The sequence below is a fragment of the Somniosus microcephalus genome, chromosome 3 (genome assembly GCF_052327205.1).
Source record: "Somniosus microcephalus isolate GS21.2 chromosome 3, FLI_Smic_1.0, whole genome shotgun sequence".
NCBI classification, from domain to species: domain Eukaryota; kingdom Metazoa; phylum Chordata; class Chondrichthyes; order Squaliformes; family Somniosidae; genus Somniosus; species Somniosus microcephalus.
In genome coordinates, this window is record NC_140989.1 from 37,022,019 (window position 1) to 37,042,793 (window position 20,775).

A 20,775-nucleotide genomic window follows, 5' to 3' on the forward strand; every position below is an offset into this window, starting at 1 on the left:
AGTTTTAACTTGTACGACGTGGCTTCTAAGACGTAAAGGACAGATTTTGAAAAAAGAAAACACAAGCTTATTTCTTTAATATTGAGTTACAAATCTTTAACAACCTGAAGCCCTTGAAAGCGCTTGCTCATTTTTACTCATTGTTCCGCACAGAATCTTTAACCTGCACAGTCACAGAGAGCAGTAGGAAAGCTTGTTAATTCCAAAAAAAACACACTTACCCGGTGTAAAGGATTGTTTCATTTTCCACTCCAGTACCCAACGCAGAAACATGTTTTCTAACTCCCTCAGTTATATTGATATACACAGAAGCCCATAGACCTTAAACTCCTTATGGTCGTTGCTAAGCTCCTGCATCATGTGATGTCATGATCTAGGCATGTCAATTATGTAAGCCAAGTGAACGAAAGAAGACTTCATTTATGCTTGAAATAGTTTGCAGGAGAAAGACACACACTGACTCATGCGCACTGACATCCCGTGAGCAAAACAGATAAAAAAACACACAGTAAAGTGTGTGGGGGGGGTGGGGGGGCGGCGGCGGGTGGTGTGTGTTCCTGCAGATTGGCAACTGGCATTCCATGCACAGCAGTGCTGCCCTCTCAAATAGTTGCCCAAAGAACAAAGAGCTTCTCAACGATTTGTAAATGATTAATCTCTCTCCTGCATGTGAGAGTCAGACAACCAAAGTTATTTATATACTTACAAAAAAACCCAACCATGGCTGTGGTCAGGACAACAGCTTTACTTCCCATCCCCCCCCACCCCCCACCCGAACACACACATACATACAGCTGGTGGACCATAATAGTTTCACTGCTTCTAAAACCTCTCCATAAAGACACTTACTCACGAGTGCAAAAGTAAACTGGTTCCTTTAGCAGGAGGTGAATTATGCAAAAGCCAATTAACGAGCTCCTATTATAGTAGGGGAACTTGTCATGCTAATTATATTCAGCGCTATATTTACCCGGCTCCACCGTCTTACAGCACATGGAGCAATGAGCTACAAGCAGTGAATATGTTTCACAGGAATTCACACCTTGTTTGTACAGATCACAAGACTAAACGCCTTTAGGTTTTTTTTATTACCCGCCCCCCCCCCCTTCCCCACCACAACTACTTGTCAAATGGCCATTTTGTGTTTATTATAACTGAAAATCTGAGTTACATGACAAACAAGTGACTTAAATCATCGCCCACTCAGTCAGATACCTCTTACTTCTTCTCTATCACCTAAAATAAACCAATACTTTTTTCGCTCTTGCAGGTTTCTCGTTATTTTGCAGCAGAGCGTTTTTTTGACAGATACTATACTCAGAGCTTGTTACCTTTCTGTCAAACAGGAAAGGCAGTTTTTTGTAAATGTTTTCCCTAATAGCTCCATGGACAAATGGACTGGTAAACAGTTTGTGACGCGGCAGAGTCCAGGTTTGATGTCGGTTTCCGCTCAATCAGTTGTGGCACCTCCAACTACAAGATGTTCAGGAGCAGAAGATTTCAGCAGCTGTTTACCAAAGTAAAACTGGATTCCAGTTGGAGGCTTGGAGTCATTCCTGAGACACGCGTTTCCCAAGACCACAGAACTGTGGAACTCCGAACTGTTTTCTATCACCGAAGCTTGGCATCATGTAATCGCTAGTTCTCAATTCATCTTGTCTCCTCTTCTACTCTTTTCAACATTGCCCTGCACTTATGGGCCCTGCCCCCTTTCCCTTGATCTCTCAATAATAAAGAATATATGTATGTATATATCATCCCTCCTCAGAGTCGTTATGATTTTCTAGCATTCTCCCCTCTTCCTTTCGAGGCGGTATTGGCGTCGATTGATGTAGTTACCCCACCCAATTGGCTATTGTTCATGCATGAGCCTAGTCATTAAATGCTATTTGACCTGGTCATTAAAACCCAAAATTAATCCTGTCTTGACATCCAAACTTTAGGAATATAGGAACAGGAGTAGGCCATTCATCCCCTCGAGCCATTTCTACCATTCAATTAGATCCTGGGCGATCTGTACCTCAACTTCATTTACCCACCTTTCATCCATATTCCTTGATAGCTAAAAAAAAATCTGTTAATCTCAATCTTGAAAATTACAATGGACCCAGAATCCACAGCCTTTTGGGGGAAAGAATTACACATTTTCACTGCCCTTTTTGTGTAGGAGTGTTTCCTGGTTTCACTACTGAATGGATTAGCTCTAATTTTAAGATTGTGTCACCTTGTTCTGGATTTCCCCACCAGAGGGACTAGCTTGTCGGCATCTACAGAAACATAGGCTGGAATTTTAATTTGGAGGCGGGTAGGGAGCAGGGGGGTAGGGGTGGAGGGTGAGTTGGAAAGCGGTCGGGAAACCCAGAAGAATGTTTTCCCTCAGGCCCTGTGTAACATTTTGATTCTCTGTTTCAAGCCCACAGCCAGCCAGATGGAGAGGCTGGCTAGACATTGGCCGTGTAGGCCTGCGACACCAGGCCGCACAGAGGAGAGAGGGAGGGATCGGGGGGACGGCATATTAGAGGGGTTGTCGGGGGCTGTAGATTAGAGGGGTTGTCGGGGGTCTGTAGATTAGAGTGGGTGTCGGGGGTCTGTAGATTAGACGGGGTGTCGGGGTCTGTAGACGGGGTGTCGGGGTCTGTATTTGGAGGGGGTGTTGGGGGTCTGTAGATTAGAGGGGGTGTCGGGGGGTCTGTAGATAAGAGTGGGTGTCGGGGGCTGTAGATTAGAGTGGGTGTCGGGGTCTGCAGATTAGAGGGGGTGTCGGGGTCTGTATTTGGAGGGGGTGTTGAGGGTCTGTAGATTAGAGGGGGTGTCGGGGGGTCTGTAGATTAGAGGGGGTGTCGGGGGGTCTGTAGATTAGAGGGGGTGTCGGGGTCTGGAGATTAGAGGGGGTGTTGAGGGTCTGTAGATTAGAGGGGGTGTCGGGGGGGCTGTAGATTAGAGGGGGTGTCGGGGGCTGTAGATTAGAGGGGGTGTCGGGGGGGCTGTAGATTAGAGGGGGTGTCGGGGGCTGTAGATTAGAGGGGGTGTCGGGGGGTCTGTAGATTAGAGGGGGTGTCGGGGGCTGTAGATTAGAGGGGGTGTCGGGGCTGTAGATTAGAGGGGGTGTCAGGGGGTCTGTAGATTAGAGGGGGTGTCGGGGCTGTAGATTAGAGGGGGTGTCAGGGGCTGTAGATTAGAGGGGGTGTCGGGGGGCTGTAGATTAGAGGGGGTGTCGGGGGCTGTAGATTAGACGGGGTGTCGGGGGCTGTAGATTAGAGGGGGTGTTGGGGGCTGTAGATTAGACGGGGTGTCGGGGGGGCTGTAGATTAGAGGGGGTGTCGGGGGCTGTAGATTAGAGGGGGTGTCGGGGGGTCTGTAGATTAGAGTGGGTGTCGGGGGGCTGTAGATTAGAGGGGGTGTCAGGGGGCTGTAGATTAGAGGGGGTGTCGGGGGCTGTAGATTAGAGGGGGTGTCGGGGTCTGTAGATTAGAGGGGGTGTCGGGGGCTGTAGATTAGAGGGGGTGTCAGGGGGCTGTAGATTAGACGGGGTGTCGGGGGCTGTAGATTAGAGGGGGTGTCGGGGTCTGTAGATTAGAGGGGGTGTCGGGGGCTGTAGATTAGAGGGGGTGTCGGGGGGGCTGTAGATTAGAGGGGGTGTCGGGGGCTGTAGATTAGAGGGGGTGTCGGGGGGTCTGTAGATTAGAGTGGGTGTCGGGGGGCTGTAGATTAGAGGGGGTGTCAGGGGGCTGTAGATTAGAGGGTGTGTCGGGGGCTGTAGATTAGAGGGTGTGTCGGGGGGCTGTAGATTAGAGGGGCTGTCGGGGGCTGTAGATTAGAGGGGGTGTCGGGGGTCTGTAGATTAGAGGGGGTGTCGGGGGCTGTAGATTAGAGGGGGTGTCGGGGGTCTGTAGATTAGAGGGGGTGTCGGGGGCTGTAGATTAGAGGGGGTGTCGGGGGGCTGTAGATTAGACGGGGTGTCGGGGGGCTGTAGATTAGAGGGGGTGTCGGGGGCTGTAGATTAGAGTGGGTGTTGGGGGCCCTGTAGATTATAGGGGGTGTCGGGGGCTGTAGATTAGAGGGGGTGTAGGGGGGTCTGTAGATTAGAGGGGGTGTCCGGGTCTGTAGATTAGAGGGGGTGTCGGGGTCTGTAGATTAGAGGGGGTGTCGGGGTCTGTAGATTAGAGGGGGTGTAGGGGGGTCTGTAGATTAGACGGGGTGTCGGGGTCTGTAGATTAGAGGGGGTGTCGGGGTCTGTAGATTAGACGGGGTGTCGGGGGCTGTAGATTAGAGGGGGTGTCGGGGGGGCTGTAGATTAGAGGGGGTGTCAGGGGGGCTGTAGATTAGAGGGGGTGTCGGGGGGTCTGTAGATTAGAGTGGGTGTCGGGGGGCTGTAGATTAGAGTGGGTGTCGGGGGCTGTAGATTAGAGGGGGTGTCGGGGGCTGTAGATTAGAGGGGGTGTCGGGGGGCTGTAGATTAGAGGAGGTGTCTCGGGGTCTGTAGATTAGAGGAGGTGTCGGGGGCTGTAGATTAGAGGGGGTGTCGGGGGCTGTAGATTAGAGGGGGTGTCGGGGGCTGTAGATTAGAGGGGGTGTCGGGGGCTGTAGATTAGAGGAGGTGTCGGGGGCTGTAGATTAGAGGGGGTGTCGGGGGCTGTAGATTAGACGGGGTGTCGGGGGCTGTAGATTAGAGGGTGTAGGGGGCTGTAGATTAGAGGGGGTGTCGGGGGCTGTAGATTAGAGGGGGTGTCGGGGGGGCTGTAGATTAGAGGGGGTGTCGGGGGCTGTAGATTAGAGGGGGTGTCGGGGGGTCTGTAGATTACAGGGGGTGTCGGGGGGGCTGTAGATTAGAGGGGGTGTCGGGGGGTCTGTAGATTAGAGGGGGTGTCGGGGGTGTTAAGTCCGTGAATGATTGAGACACGGACTAGCAGGAGAGAAACAAACAAGTCTTTACTGGTGAAAGGCATAAACGAAACTAACCAACAGAGGCTCTCTAGCGCCTTTATGCAGGGGTGGTCACTGCCGGTACTGCAGTCTGAGACCAGTTATTCTCTTAAAGGTACATACACAACAATTCCTCCCCTTTTAGATAAACAGTACATAACATTCATTTAACAACTAATGATAACGAATTACAATCACAATTACTGTTGCTAGATACATTGGTTAAGTTTAAGCAATTATAAGTTCAGTCTTTGAGGAGGCTTCCTGATTCTGTCTGGATAACGCCTCTTTGGAGTATCAGGTTCTTCTGGCAATGTTGAGTCAGAATCAATGTCGTTGTTTGGTTCATCTGCTTCCAATATTACCGGTTCTGCGGTAGCTGCAATTGGAACGTCGATTTCATTACCAGGTGTATCAGATCGTGGTGTGGAGTTGACGTTTTCCAGTGACTCTAGAATCTGGTCAGCATGGCGTCTTACAATGCTCTCCCCAACGTCCACGGTATACATGAGAGGTCCTTGTCGTGTACAAATCGTTCCTGGCTGCCATTTCTCAGTGCGGTCGTCCCGGGCCAAAACTGGTTGACCTATCTTAAAACTCCTGGTCGGCCTTTCATTCATATTCTGAAACTGTCTGTTCTCCATATCTCTTCGGACGTTTGGCTTAACCAAATCCAAGCGGCATCGTAGTCTTCGATTGAAGAACATCATGGCTGGAGTTTGGTTGGTAACCGCATGTGTCGCATTCCGGTAGGCAAACAAGAAGTTGTCCACCTTGTGTTGTCGGGGTATATCTTCATTACACATTGCCTTGATAGCCTTCTTGAATGTTTGGACAAACCTCTCGGCCAATCCATTAGTGGCTGGATGATATGGGGCAGATGTGTAATGCTTAACACCATTGTTCTTTAAGAACCTCCGGAACTCTTCAGACACAAACTGTAGTCCATTGTCAGAGCAAATCTGTTCAGGCAGCCCATTCCTGGCGAATATGGTTCGTAAAACTGCGATAGTTTTTTCCGTGGTGGTTGAGGACATTTTTATTACCTCTGGCCACTTTGACTGTGCATCCACCGCAATTAAAAACATCGAGTCCATGAAGGGACCAGCAAAATCAATGTGCACCCTTTGCCATGGAGATGAGGGCCACTCCCATGGATGCAGAGGAGCTTGTGGTGGGGCGTTTTGGACCTTCTGGCATCCTGCACAGCTCTTGGTCATCTCTTCGATTTCTCTATTGATTCCCGGCCACCACACAAACGCTCTGGCTAAGCTCTTCATTTTTACCCCACCCAGATGACCCTCATGAAGCTCATTGAGCACTCTATCCATCAACTTAGGTGGAATTACTACTCTGGATCCACACATCAAGGTTCCTCTGCACACTGACAGCTGTTCTCTTCTTGGCAAAAATGCTGGCAGCAGTGGTTCGCCATGTGCTGGCCATCCCTTCACCGTTAAATCATAGACCCGTGATAGTGTCGGGTCATTCCGTGTTTCCCTTTCTATGTTTGCATTCGTCACAGGGAGACATTCGACTATGGTCGAGTGGAATAACTCCATTGGATCCACTGCAAGGTCTTCTTCTTCCACCGTCGGCAACGGTAGACGTGACAATCCATCAGCATTTCCATGCTGTTTAGTTCCCCTGTACTCGATGTCATATTGGTGTGCCCCTAGGAAAAGGGACCATCTCTGCAGCCGTTGTGCTGTCATTATCGGTACGCCCTTCTGAGGGTTGAAAATGGAGACAAGAGGTTGATGATCGGTTAGTAGAGTAAATTTTTGACCGTGCAGATAGTGATTGAACTTCTTCACCCCCCACACTAGGCTGAGGGCCTCTCTGTCAATCTGGGCGTAGTTACGCTCGGCAGAAGTTAACGAGCGTGACGCAAAAGCTATCGGCCTCTCCAAACCATCAAGGAATTTATGTGACAGTACCGCCCCAATGCCGTAGGGAGACGCATCACACGCCAGCCTGATTGGCAGTGCTGGGTTGTAGTGAGCCAATACTTCCTTCGAAGTGATTAAGTCCTTACTCTTCTGAAAAGCACGTTTACAATCATCGCTCTATTTCCATGCTACCCCCGTTCGTAGCAGGGCGTTCAGTGGATGCAGAATTGTCGACAAATTCGGCAAAAACTTATGATAGTAATTCACCAACCCGAGGAATGACCTCAGTTGCGACACATTTTCAGGCGCTGGGGCCTTAACAACTGCTTCAATTTTGTCAGGGGACTTATGTAACCCCTCTTCATCAATCACGTGGCCACAATACGATATCTGTTTCTTAAAAAATTCGCATTTGGGGCGGTTGGCTCGCAGCCCATGTTCCCGTAGTCTAGTGAGCACCTGTTCTAGGTTGTTAAGGTGTTCACTGTCATCTTCACCTGTTACAAGGATGTCGTCCAAGTAACACTGAGTCCCCGGAATCCCTTGCAGGACTTGTTCCATCGCTCTTTGCCATATCGCCGGAGCCGATGCTACTCCGAATACCAATCGATGATACTGGTAAAGACCTTTGTGAGTGTTTATCGTGAGATACTTCCTAGAGGACTCTTCAACCTCCATCTGCAAATATGCTTGTGCTAGGTCAATTTTTGTAAAACGCTTCCCTCCAGACAGTGAGGCGAAGATGTCTTCTATCCTTGGAAGAGGATATTGTACTGTGTGAAGGACAGGGTTCACCGTCACCTTGAAATCCCCACAGATGCGAATCTTCCTTGGCTCTCCGGACTTATTGCTTAACATTTTCTTCATGACAGGAACGATGGGTGTCGCCCACTCGCTCCAGTCGACCTTAGACAACACGCCCGCCTTCTCCAGATTCTCCAGCTCTGCCTCGACGGCTGGACGAATTGCATATGGTACCGGTCTCGCTTTGAAAAACTTGGGAACTGCATTCTCTTCTATTTTTAACGAGGCGGTTACGCCTTTAAGCGTGCCCAGTTCTTGTTGAAATACCTCTTTGGCGTTAGCTAAGATTGTTGACAATCGTCCAGGAGTGACGCCTTCATCTTTTTTACCGTCCACTGTCATTGCATGAATGGAATGCCAATCTAAGTTTATCTTCCTGATCCATTCACGTCCCAATAACGGTGGTCCACCATTTGGCAGTATGTAGAGATACAATTTCTGTATTTTCTTGCCATTGTATTCGACAGGCACCCTTATTTTTCCACTGGGGTATACTTTTTGCCCCGTATATGTCGTCAAGACGATGGATGTCTCTCTCATGGGTATGTGTGAAAATAGCCGCTCATAGTCTCGTCGATTCATGACGGTTAGCACTGATCCTGTATCCAATTCCATTTTAACTTGGGACCCTGCTATCGTGAGGGTGACCCAAATGGTTCGGTGATCCTCTTTTGCGATTACATTGTGAAGTTTGAGACAGCTTAATCTCCTGTTCTCGGATTCACTATCGCTCATCTTTTGTACTTTCTTGTACGGTTCCTTAGTAGCCTTTTTGTTGTCGCTGGTCTTCTTCCCAGACCTACAAACTCGTGCAATGTGTCCAATCTTCCCGCATTGTCTGCATATTTTGTCTTTGGATCAGCAGTCCTTCTGGTCATGGTTAGTTCTGCCGCAGCGATAACATTTTGCAAATCCCCGTGTCATTTCGTGGGTGCCGTATTCCTGTGGTTTTTGTTGAATTTCTGCAGCTCCCCTGGCTGCTGCTTCATACGATACTGCCACGCTGAAAGCCTTATCTAGCGTCAGCTCTTTTTCTGCGAGTAACTTCTTCTGTGTTCCTTCACTCAGGAGTCCACAGACAAATTTGTCCCGTAGGGTATCTGCCAGTCCTGCTCCGAACTGGCAGTGCTTTGATAGCTTGTGTAGTTCCGTAAGATACTCAGCATTGCTCTCATCTTTGTGCTGAGTTCTCCTGTGGAATTTAAATCTTTCTGCTATCAACAGCGGTGCAGGGTTTAAGTGCTCCTGTAGAACAGCAACAATTTCGTTAAAACTCTTCGCCTTCGGTTTGGCTGGAGTAATCAGATCCCGCAATAGGCCGTACGTTCTAGCGCCCATTACGTTTAGCAATATTGATGCCTTTTTCCCCTCCGCTATTTAATTTGCCTCGAAATATACCTCGACTCTTTCCACATACGTGGTCCAGTCCTCTAATGTATTATCAAAAGCAGTGATACAGCCAGTCTTCGGCATCTTGCAAATCTAAAATGGCGCCTCCTGCGCTTTGCCTTCTTCTCCGATTTAACAAAATGGCGCCTCCCGCGCTTTTCCTTCTTCCCCGCTGTTGTTAGCGCTGCTTTCCACGGTTTCTTGCGTGTATTCTTTTTCTTTTATTATTTTCCCGTCATGGAGCGGACCCTTTGGAACACTTCCCTCCCTCTTGAGGTCCGAACGCTGCCCAGCTTCGAAACACCGGCCGCGCCCTGTATGCTCCACCCTCTCTCTCTCTCCTTGCTTCCCGACTCGCTGCCCGGCCCCGTTGCAGCCCAGGAAGGATCAGAGCACTGCCTGCCACCAGCCCGATTAGCTGGGAAACCACGGACCGAGGAACCCAGCCTGGCTCTGGACAGTCTCTCCTGCAAGTTTTGAAATCGATGATTGAAGGTCGACGCCCATTTCTCGAGTTTCAATGGCCTATTTTTATTTTTTATTTTTTTTCTGGCTCCGACCTTCAACACGTCGTCGGAGCTGCTGCTGAGTTGCAGGTAAGTTCATTTCTAACTCGTCGCCAGTGTTAAGTCTGTGAATGATTGAGACACGGACTAGCAGGAGAGAAACAAACAAGTCTTTACTGGTGAAAGGCATAAACGAAACTAACCAACAGAGGCTCTCTAGCGCCTTTTATACAGGGGTGGTCACTGCCGGTACTGCAGTCTGAGACCAGTTATTCTCTTAAAGGTACATACACAACAGGGGGCTGTAGATTAGAGGGGGTGTCGGGGGCTGTAGATTAGACGGGGTGTCGGGGGCTGTAGATTAGAGGAGGTGTCGGGGGCTGTAGATTAGACGGGGTGTCGGGGGCTGTAGATTAGAGGAGGTGTCGGGGGCTGTAGATTAGACGGGGTGTCGGGGGGCTGTAGATTAGGGGGGTGTCGGGGGCTGTAGATTAGAGGGGGTGTCGGGGGGCTGTAGATTAGACGGGGTGTCGGGGGGATGTAGATTAGAGGGTGTGTCGGGGGGCTGTAGATTAGAGGGGGTGTCGGGGGGCTGTAGATTAGAGGGGGTGTCGGGGGCTGTAGATTAGAGGGGGTGTCGGGGGGTCTGTAGATTAGAGAGGGTGTCGGGGGCTGTAGATTAGAGGGGGTGTCGGGGGCTGTAGATTAGAGGGGGTGTCGGGGGCTGTAGATTAGAGGGGTGTCGGGGGCTGTAGATTAGAGGGGGTGTCGGGGGCTGTAGATTAGAGGGGGTGTCGGGGGCTGTAGATTAGAGGGGGTGTCGGGGGCTGTAGATTAGAGGGGGTGTCGGGGGGGCTGTAGATTAGAGGGGGTGTCGGGGGCTGTAGATTAGAGGGGGTGTCGGGGGCTGTAGATTAGAGGGGGTGTCGGGGGCTGTAGATTAGAGGGGGTGTCGGGGGGGCTGTAGATTAGAGGAGGTGTCAGGGGGGCTGTAGATTAGAGGAGGTGTCGGGGGGCTGTAGATTAGAGGGGGTGTCGGAGGGTCTGTAGATTAGAGGGGGTGTCGGGGGCTGTAGATTAGAGGGGGTGTCGGAGGGTCTGTAGATTAGAGGGGGTGTCGGGGGCTGTAGATTAGAGGGGGTGTCGGGGGCTGTAGATTAGAGGGGGTGTCGGGGGCTGTAGATTAGAGGAGGTGTCGGGGGCTGTAGCTTACAGGGGGTGTCGGGGGCTGTAGATTAGAGGGGGTGTCGGGGTCTGTAGATTAGACGGGGTGTCGGGGGGTCTGTAGATTACAGGGGGTGTCGGGGGCTGTAGATTAGAGGGGGTGTCGGGGGCTGTAGATTAGAGGGGGTGTCGGGGGGCTGTAGATTAGACGGGGTGTTGGGGGCTGTAGATTAGAGGGGGTGTCGGGGTCTGTAGATTAGAGGGGGTGTTGGGGGGTCTGTAGATTAGACGGGGTGTCGGGGGGCTGTAGATTAGAGGGGGTGTCGGGGGCTGTAGATTAGAGGGGGTGTCGGGGTCTGTAGATTAGAGGGGGTGTCAGGGGGGCTGTAGATTAGAGGGGGTGTCAGGGGGGCTGTAGATTAGAGGGGGTGTCAGGGGGGCTGTAGATTAGAGGGGGTGTCGGGGGCTGTAGATTAGAGGGGGTGTCAGGGGGGCTGTAGATTAGAGGGGGTGTCGGGGGGCTGTAGATTAGAGGGGGTGTCAGGGGGGCTGTAGATTAGACGGGGTGTCGGGGGCTGTAGATTAGAGGGGGTGTCAGGGGGGCTGTAGATTAGAGGGGGTGTCGGGGGCTGTAGATTAGAGGGGGTGTCAGGGGGGCTGTAGATTAGACGGGGTGTCGGGGGGCTGTAGATTAGACGGGGTGTCGGGGGCTGTAGATTAGAGGGGGTGTCGGGGGCTGTAGATTAGAGGGGGTGTCAGGGGGGCTGTAGATTAGAGGGGGTGTCGGGGGCTGTAGATTGGAGGGGGTGCCGGGGGCTGTAGATTAGACGGGGTGTCGGGGGGCTGTAGATTAGACGGGGTGTCGGGGGCTGTAGATTAGAGGGGGTGTCGGGGGCTGTAGATTAGAGGGGGTGTCGGGGGCTGTAGATTAGAGGGGGTGTCGGGGGCTGTAGATTAGAGGGGGTGTCGGGGGCTGTAGATTAGACGGGGTGTCGGGGGCTGTAGATTAGACGGGGTGTCGGGGGGATGTAGATTAGAGGGGGTGTCGGGGGGCTGTAGATTAGACGGGGTGTCGGGGGCTGTAGATTAGACGGGGTGTCGGGGGCTGTAGATTAGACGGGGTGTCGGGGGGATGTAGATTAGAGGGGGTGTCGGGGGCTGTAGATTAGACAGGGTGTCGGGGGGCTGTAGATCGTCGGTGGGGTCGGTTGGCTGTAGATTGGAGGGGGTGTCGGGGGCTGCAGATTGTCAGTAAGGTCGGGGCTGAAGAGTGTGTCGGGGGTTCTGGTGATCGGAGGCCAGAGGGGGGGCATCAGAGATCGGAGGCCTCGTTGTGGCTCAGGGGGTAGTCAGAGGCCTCAGGAGGGGGAATCGGGCGGAGGGTGGAAGGGTCAGGGGAAATGTCCGATCTCGGGGGGGTTGGCGAGGCAGGAACGTTGGATCCAGCAGGAAAGTGGAAAGACACGTACCTCCTGGATACAGCAGTGCTTGTCTTCCTTTAGCTGGTGGGTTCCGAGGCCCGGGAAACCCGGCCAGCTAGAGTCCAATTTAAAATGACGCTTCCAAATGAGGCACAGAGCCTCATTATAATATTTAAAGTGCCAACCTGCCTCCTAGGGACGGGTTGGCTGCCCGCCCCCAGTATCACCTCCATTAAAACCAGAAGTGGGTGGGTTGGAAACGGGTTGTGGGGTCAGGATTCAGATTTTTAACTCTTTAACCTCCCACCTGACCCCAACACACCCGTTTTTTGGGGGTTAAAATCCCCCCCAGTGAATGTTATAGCACAGAAGGAGGCCATTCGGTCCATTGGGCCTGTGTTGACTCTTTGAAAGAGCGATCCAATTAGTCCCCCTCCCCTGCACTATCCCCAGAGGCAAATGTTTCTTTTTCAAGTATATATCCAATTCCTACTGTACCAAATCTACACCATCAAATCCTTTTATCATTTTAATCACTTCAACCAGATCATCCCTCAACCTTCTAAACCCAAGGGAATACAAGCCAAGTTTATGCAATCAATCATCATAATTTAACCCTTTAAACCCCGGTATCATTCAGGTGAATCTCTGTTGCGCCCCCTCCCAGGCCAATATATCCTTACTGAGGTGTGGTGCCCAGAACTGAACTCAGTCCTCCAGCTGGGCTCTGACCATGGCACTGGACAACTGAAGCATCACTTCCTCACTTTTGGACTCCGGTCCCCTTAAGATAAAGGCCAACATTCCTTTAGCCTTTTTGATAATTTATGTATGTGTGCACCAGCTTCTAGTGATTTGTGTACCTAGACACCCAAACCGCTTTGCTCCTCCAGTTTCTAGTCTCTCGCCATTAAGGAAATATTCCAATTTGTCTTTCTTGTATCAGAAGTGGATGACCTCACACTTCCCCACATTGAACTCCATCTGCCACAGTTTTGCCCACTCACTTAGTTTTGTCTCTGTCCCTTTGTCACTTCCGGCTCCTATCTACACAACTCACTGTGCTTCCTAATTTAATGTCATCTGCAAACTTGAATATAGAACACTGTCTTCCTTCATCCAAGTCATTGATATATATATGGTGAAAAGCTGAGGCTCCAGTACAGATCCCTGGGGAACACCACTTGTCACATTCTGCCAATTAGAGCACATTCCCTTTATCTCCCCTCTCTGTCTCCTACCTCCCAATTAATTTCCAACCCAATTCACAAGATTACCTCTAATTCCATGCACTCTCATTTTTGCTACTTTCCAACACGGGCTGTTGGATAGTGATCAGAAGTGGTAATCCCAGTAAGCTTTGCCTTCTTTGAACCAGGAGTGCCGAGGCTATGTGTATTGCCACACTAGTTGAGATCATCCACCTCAGTACAGGTACAGGAATCAAGCCCGAGACCACTCGGTCTATGTGGCTCATTTACATATTGCCATTACCAACTGAGTCCCCAGGTTAGCTGCTTTAACGACTATTCAAGTGTCGACTTCAGTCAAACATCCCAACCTCAGTAAACACCACAGTGTAGCTGCTGTGCATTTTTCTTGGTAACCCGTAGTGATATTTTTCACTTCTCTTTGTCAGTGCTCTGGTTCATGAAGAAATCCTGCGCGTCTTAACAGAAACAATGCACTCTGTGTTTTCAAAGCACTTTCGGCATTTGCAATAATCTTACCTACATAGGAAGGAAGAATCCGCTGGTTCCGTGTCCTGGGCCTTGCAACAATTTAATAAGAACTTAATAAGGTTTGGTTGAGCAGAGGAGAACCAGACCAACAAAAGCCACTGTGTGTAAATCACAGGCTTGTGGTTGCTCACGATCGGGAATGCACACATGATTTTACCAACAGTAGTTTATGACTGGCTTGTGGGCCCTGGGTGCCACAGATGGAGCTACTTTTGACGTTTTATGCACATGCCTCCTACTTGGGAAACATTCTTGTGGCATTAGAAAGACCTGTATTTATACAGCGCCTTTCACGACTACCGGATGTCCCAAAGCGCTTTACCGCCAATGAAGTACTTTTTGGAGTGTAGTCACTGTTGTAATGTGGGAAACGTGGCAGCCAATGTGCGCACAGCAAGATCCCACAAACAGCAATGTGATAATGACCAGAGAATCTCTGTTAGTGATGTTGATTGAGGGAAAAAAATATTGGCCAGGACACCGGGGAGAACTACCTGCTTGTCTTCGAAATAGTGCCGTGGGATCTTTTATGGGGCCTTGGTTTAACACCTCATCTGAAAGATGGCACCTCCGTCAGTGCAGCACTCCCTCAGTACTCCACTGGAGTGGCACGCCTCGATTTTAAAATTCTCATCCTTGATTTCAAATCCCTCCATGGCCTCGCCCCTCCCTATCTCTGTAATCTCCTTCAGCCCCACAACCCCCACCCGAGATATCTGCGCTCCTCTAATTCAAATCAAATCAAATCAAAATCAAATCAACTTTTATTGTCATTGTTAGTGCACAAGTGCAGTACAACGAAATGTAGGCTTGCGGCTCCCGAGAGTGTACAATTTGGATTAGGACACTTAAACATTTCAACATACATTTGTACATATATATTAGCATAAATATGACCATAGTAAAGTGAATAATTCTGCCCCCTTGAGCATCCCTGATTATAATCGCTCAACCACTGGTGGCCGTGCCTTCAGCTGTCTAGGCCCTAAGCTCTGGAATTCCCTGCCTAAACCTCTCCGCCTCGCTACCTCTCTTTCCTCCTTTAAGATGCTCCTTAAAACCTACCTTGTTGACCAAGCTTTTGGCCAAATGCCCTAATTTCTCCTTATGTGGCTTGGTGTCAAAATGTTGTCTTATAATACTCCTGTGAAGCGCCTTGGGATGTTTTTACTATGTTAAAGGCACTATATAAATACAAGTTGTTGTTGTCAGCCTAGATTTTTATGCTCAAGTCTCTGGAGTGGGATTTGAACCCACAACCTTCTGACTTAGAGGCGAGAGTGCTATCCACTGAGACACGACTTACTTCACTTGGTTCTGTCCTTGAATAATAGTGGAAAATCCCAACAGCTGGTTTGAAATGTAATTTGTTGTACACTATCTACAGCCTAATGAATAGGTGAGAGAGAATTACAAGCAATGGATTGCGGGTTTCAGATGGTCCTATAAACAGTATAGCTATTCTAACTTCCAAATGAGCAATAAAAGGGTAAATTCACCAATACCGCACTCCCAATGGGGAGTCATGCTTGAAGGGAGCACTGGGGCCAGTGATAGTCCTGTGACACTGTATCTCCAATTCTCCTAAAACAGAAAAACCTCAGTAGAGCTCAAGTCTCTCCTATAGCACATATTCATGCCTCCAATATTAGTAAGAACCACTTTTCAAGTCCTTCAATGAAAAGGTTAATGCCTTAACTTCAATCAACCCAATATAAACTGGAAATACCCTAACAGACATGTGCCAGAATCCAAACCAGTTACTGCAGTCTAATACTGTTTTTTGGCCATGTTAAGGACTCCACTAGTGCCAGTTCGCATCTGGACTTGGTCCTTACAAGTGATTAGGATAGCAACCGCCATATCGAAGAAGAAGAACTTTCTACAGCGCCTTTCACAACCTCAGGACGTCCAAAAGCGCTTTACAGCCAATTAAGTACTTTTGACGTGTAGTCAGTATAGCAATGGAGGAAATGCAAACAGCAATGTGATAATGACCAGATCATAGAAATTTACAACACAGAAGGAGGCCATTCAGCCCATCTTGTCCATGCCGGCCGACAAAGAGCTACCCACCCTAATCCCACTTTCCAGCACTTGGTCCGTAGCCTTGTAGGTTGCGGCACTTCAAGCGCATAGCCAAATACTTTTTAAATGTGATGTGGGTTTCTGCCTCGACCACCCTTTCAGGCAGTGAGTTCCAGACCCCCACCACCCTCTGGGTGAAAAACTTTCTCCTCAAATCCCCTCTAAACTTCCGACCAATTACTTTAAATCTATGCCCCCTGGTTATCGACCCCTCTGCTAAAGGAAACAGGTCCTTCCTATCCACTCTATCTAGGCCCTCATAATTTTATACACCTCAATCAAGTCTCCCCTCAACCTCCTCTGTTAAAGAAAACAACCCCAGCCTATCCAATCTTTCCTCATAGCTAAAAACAAGATAATCTGTTTTTATTGTGAGATAGAAGTAACTGAACTTCTCGAGACTGCTGACAACGGTGTGACGAAATTTCAGATTAACTGGCAATCAACACCAATAAGGATCGGAAGAAAAATACACAATGCCTGTAATATGGGCTCTCCTGATCTCCCGCTATAACTTGGGCAGAAACCCTGGAGAAACATCGTCGATGGCCATCATGGATTAAAAGAGGAAGAACCTGCCCGACAAACCTCCGACTTCTTTGAGGGCATTGCAACTAAAAGTATATAGTGGAATTCCCCATGCATAATTTATTTGGACTTTCAGGAAGCTTCTGACACAAGTTCCACATGAAAGACTTTTAATTAAGCTAAAAAACACAAAAATCCAAGATCGAACAGGGAGCCAAATAATGAGTTGGTTAAAAGTAAAATGAGAGGTGTAATATGAGACTGAAGCCTTGCTAAATGGAATCCCACAAGCATCAATGCTCAGACTCCTTCTGTTTCCTAATTATATTAGCACCCTGGATCATACAACAGGTAGAGCTTTAGCGACAGAAGATGCAGATAAAGTATTGCAGGAAGGCTTGGATCGGATGTGCAGCTGGGAGACAAATGGTAAATGAAATTTAACGCTGAGAACTGTAGTGATGCGCATTAATCAAAGGTGTGTACAAAATACATACATCATGAATTTAAATTAATTAGCCCAGGTGTGGGGGGGGGTAGACCTCAGTGTGATTGGCAGAGAGGGGCTGGGAAAGCCAACTCCAACGGTACCCTCCTCCTGTCGAAATGCTTAGAACATGGCCTTGTCATAACCAACACCTTGTTCCGTCAGAGAGACAAGTACAAGGCTTCATGGCAGCGCCCTCGCTCCACGCACTGGCATCTGCTAGACTACGTCAACGTCCGAGCGAGGGACCGCAAGGACGTCCGCGTCACCCGCGCCATGACAGGAGCTGATGACTGCTGGACAGACCACTGCCTAATCCGCTCTGTCATCTCCATCAATGTAGCCCCAAAACAGCGGCGGCAACAGAAACAATGCCGCAGGAAAATTAACGCTGGAGCACTCAAAGACCCCGCTAAAAAAGCCCTATTCAGCCTGTGCCTCACAAACAACCTGACGACTCCCAGTGATGCAGAGACGCAGAGTGCCCACAGTGCCTGGTCTGCACTCGAGGCCTCCATAATCAGCACCTGTGAAGAGATGCTCAGTCACTCGACCAGGAAACACCAAGACTGGTTTGACGAGAACGACCAGGAGATCCAGGAGCTAATAAGCCGCAAGCGCAAGGCATTCCTGATCTGGAAACAGCAACACAACTCGAGAACAAGAAAGCAGCTCTACAGAAGCCTGAAGGCCGAGGTCCAACAAAAAACCCGCGACCTAAAGAACAGATGGTGGGTGGAGAAAGCGCAGGAGATCCAGCAGCTAGCCGTCAACCACGACGTGCATGGATTCTTTAGCGCTGTCAAGACCATCTACGGCCCAAGCACCCAAGGCCCTACCCCACTGCGGGCCAAGAACGGAGAGGTACTCATCAAGGGCAGAGAGGCAGTCAGTGCCTGCTGGAAGGAGCACTTCGAAGATCTCCTTAACCACGACTCTGTCTTCGACGCGAGTGTTCTCAACTCCATCCCACAGCATGCTACCCGTCACCATCTCAGCACAACCCCAGCCCGGCATGAGGTTGAAAAGGCCATCCGACAACTGAAGAACAACAAGGCCTCAGGAGCAGATGGAATCCCCGCCGAGGCACTAAAGCATGGCGGAGAAGCATTACTGGCGTGAATTCATGAACTAATTTCTCTTATTTGGAAGGAGGAGAGCATGCTGGGGGATCTCAGAGATGCCGTAATTGTGACCATCTTCAAGAAAGGTGACAAGTCCGATTGCGGTAATTGCAGAGGAGTTTCCCTGCTGTCTGCCACAGGGAAAGTTATCGCAAGAATCCTCCTCAATCGCCTTCACCCAGGGGCCGACGAGCTCCTCCCAGAGTCGCAATACGGATTCCGCCCACTAAGGGGCACAATGGACATGATCTTCACCGCACGTCAATTACAAGAGAATTGCAGGGAACAGCACCAACCGCTGTACATGGCCTTCTTTGAACTCACAAAGGCCTTCGACACTGTCAACCATGAGGGATTATGGAGTGTTCTCCTCAAATTCGGCTGCCCTCAAAAGTTTGTCACCATCCTCCGCCTACTTCACGCGACATGCAAGCCGTGATCCTGACCAACGGTTCCACCACAGACCCAATTCACGTACGAACCAGGGTCAAACAAGGCTGTGTCATCGCACCAACGCTCTTCTCGATCTTCCTTGCTACAATGCTCCATCTCACCCTCAGTAAGCTCCCCACTGGAGTGGAGCTAATTTACAGAACAAACGGGAAACTGTTCAACCTCCGTCGCCTCCAGTCCAGATCCAAGGTCGTCCCATCCTCTGTCGTCGAATTACAGTATGCAGACGACGCTTGCATCTGCGCTCACTCGGAGGTCGAACTCCAAACCATCGTCAACACCTTCACCGAAGCGTATGAGAGCATGGGCCTTACACTAAACATCCGTAAGACAAAGGTCCTCTACCAACCTGCCCCCGCCACACAGTACTGCCCCCCCGATTATCGAAATCCACGACAAGGCCTTGGACAACGTGGACCACTTTCCATACCTCGGGAGCCTACTGTCAACAAGGGCAGACGTCGACGACGAAGTCCAACACCGCCTTCAGTGTGCCAGTGCAGCCTTCGGTCGCCTGAGGAAGAGAGTGTTTGAAGACCAGGACCTCAAACCCGGCGCTAAGCTCATGGTCTACAGAGCAGCAGTGATACCCGCCCTGCTGTATGCCTCAAAGACATGGACCATGTACAGCAGGCACCTCAAAGCACTGGAGAGGTACCACCAACGCTGCCTCCGCAAGATCCTGCAAATTCATTGGCAGGATAGGCGCACCAACATCGGTGTTCTTGCTCAGGCCAACATCCCCAGCATCGAAGCTTTGATCACCCTCAATCAGCTCCGATGGACGGGTCACATTGTCCGCATGCCCGATACGAGACTCCCAAAACAAGCACTCTACTCAGAGCTCCGGCACAACAAGAGAGCCCCAGGTGGGTAGAGGAAACGCTTCAAGGACACCCTGAAAGCCTCCTTGAAAAAGTGTAACATCCCCATCGACACCTAGGAATCCCTGGCCCAAGACCGCACAAAGTGGAGGAGAAGCATCCGGGAAGGCGCCGAACACCTCGAGTCTCTTTGCCGGGAGCAAGCGGAAGCCAAGCGCAGGCAGCGCAAGGAGCGCACGTCAACCCAAGCACCCCACCCCCCCACCCCTTCAACCACCGTCTGCCCCACCTGTGACAGAGACTGTAGGTCCCGCATTGGACTCATCAGTCACCCGAGAACTCATTTTTAATGTGGAAGCAAGTCATCCTCGGTTCCGAGGGACTGCCTAAGAAGAAGAAGGAGAGATTTTGACTTTGTGCGATAGTGTAAATCAGGTAATAGCGAATCAGCCGCCCGTTTTACATCTTTCCCGATTTTTATTTCCATTGAGTCAATTCAACACCCATTTAACATCTGCTGTTTGCTGGCAACACTTAAACGAAGCCTGAACCCAAAGATGGCTTGGGCCTCCCAACACCTTTGGTGGTCAGCCCTGCTCCTTCACCAACCTCATCCCCGTCTTGGGCAGAAGTCAAGTCTGCTTTCCAGCCCCCCCCACCCAACCTCAATTTCTACAGGTAAGACTGTCCTTTTTGTGGATATCAGGATCCCATTATTCAGCAGCTATTTCCGTAAGGATTCCAGGTTTCATCATCATCGTGTGCTCCAGGTGATATGTAAGAAACATAAAAACATAGAAGATAGGAGCAGGAGTAGGCCATTCGGCCCCTCGAGCCTGCTCCGCCATTCAATGCGATCATGGCTGATCATCCAAATTCAGTACCCTGTCCCTGCCTTCTCCCCATATCCCTTGATCCCTTTAGCCTTAAGAAATATATCTAACTCCTTCTTGAATATATTTAATGAATTGGCCTCTACTGCCTTCTGTGGTAGAGAATTCCACAGGTTCACCACTCTCTGGGTGAAGAAATTCCTCCTCATCTCTGTCCTAAATGGCCTACCCCTTATCCTTAGACTGTGACCCCTGGTTCTGAACTCCCCCACCATCGGGACCATCCTTCCTGCATCTAGCCTGTCCAGTCCTGTCAGAACTTCCTTAAGCCTTTAATGCGTTGAGTTTCTGTTAAACTTTGCATATGATATAGATTCTTGAGCCAGTTTTGAAGCCAACATTTATCCACCATCTTCATTGGTGAAGAAATAATTTAGCCTTTTTATTTCTACACTGTTTCTATCCAGTTTATACAAACATACGAAAATAACGGGCAGGAAAAGGCTAGTTGGTCCATCAAGCCTTCCTCACATTCATGATGTCCGGAGCATGATGATGAGATGCTTCCTACCAACCCCAACCCTCTTGCCCACCCCC

At 49.9% G+C, this 20,775-nt stretch overlaps 1 protein-coding gene and 1 pseudogene across 1 annotated transcript in view; one reads left to right on the forward strand and one right to left on the reverse strand.

Annotated features, from left to right (window-relative positions):
* Positions 1-479, reverse strand: part of rasgrp3 (RAS guanyl releasing protein 3 (calcium and DAG-regulated)) — a 115,717-nt gene extending 115,238 nt beyond the window's left edge. The window contains exon 1 of the mRNA XM_085980089.1: positions 222-479. The gene's annotated coding sequence lies outside the window, so the exon portion shown is untranslated. The remainder of the gene's footprint in view (positions 1-221) is intronic.
* A 906-nt stretch (positions 480-1,385) lies between these two features.
* LOC147120974 (uncharacterized) lies at positions 1,386-17,665 on the forward strand (annotated as a pseudogene).
* The last annotated feature ends 3,110 nt before the right edge of the window (positions 17,666-20,775 follow it).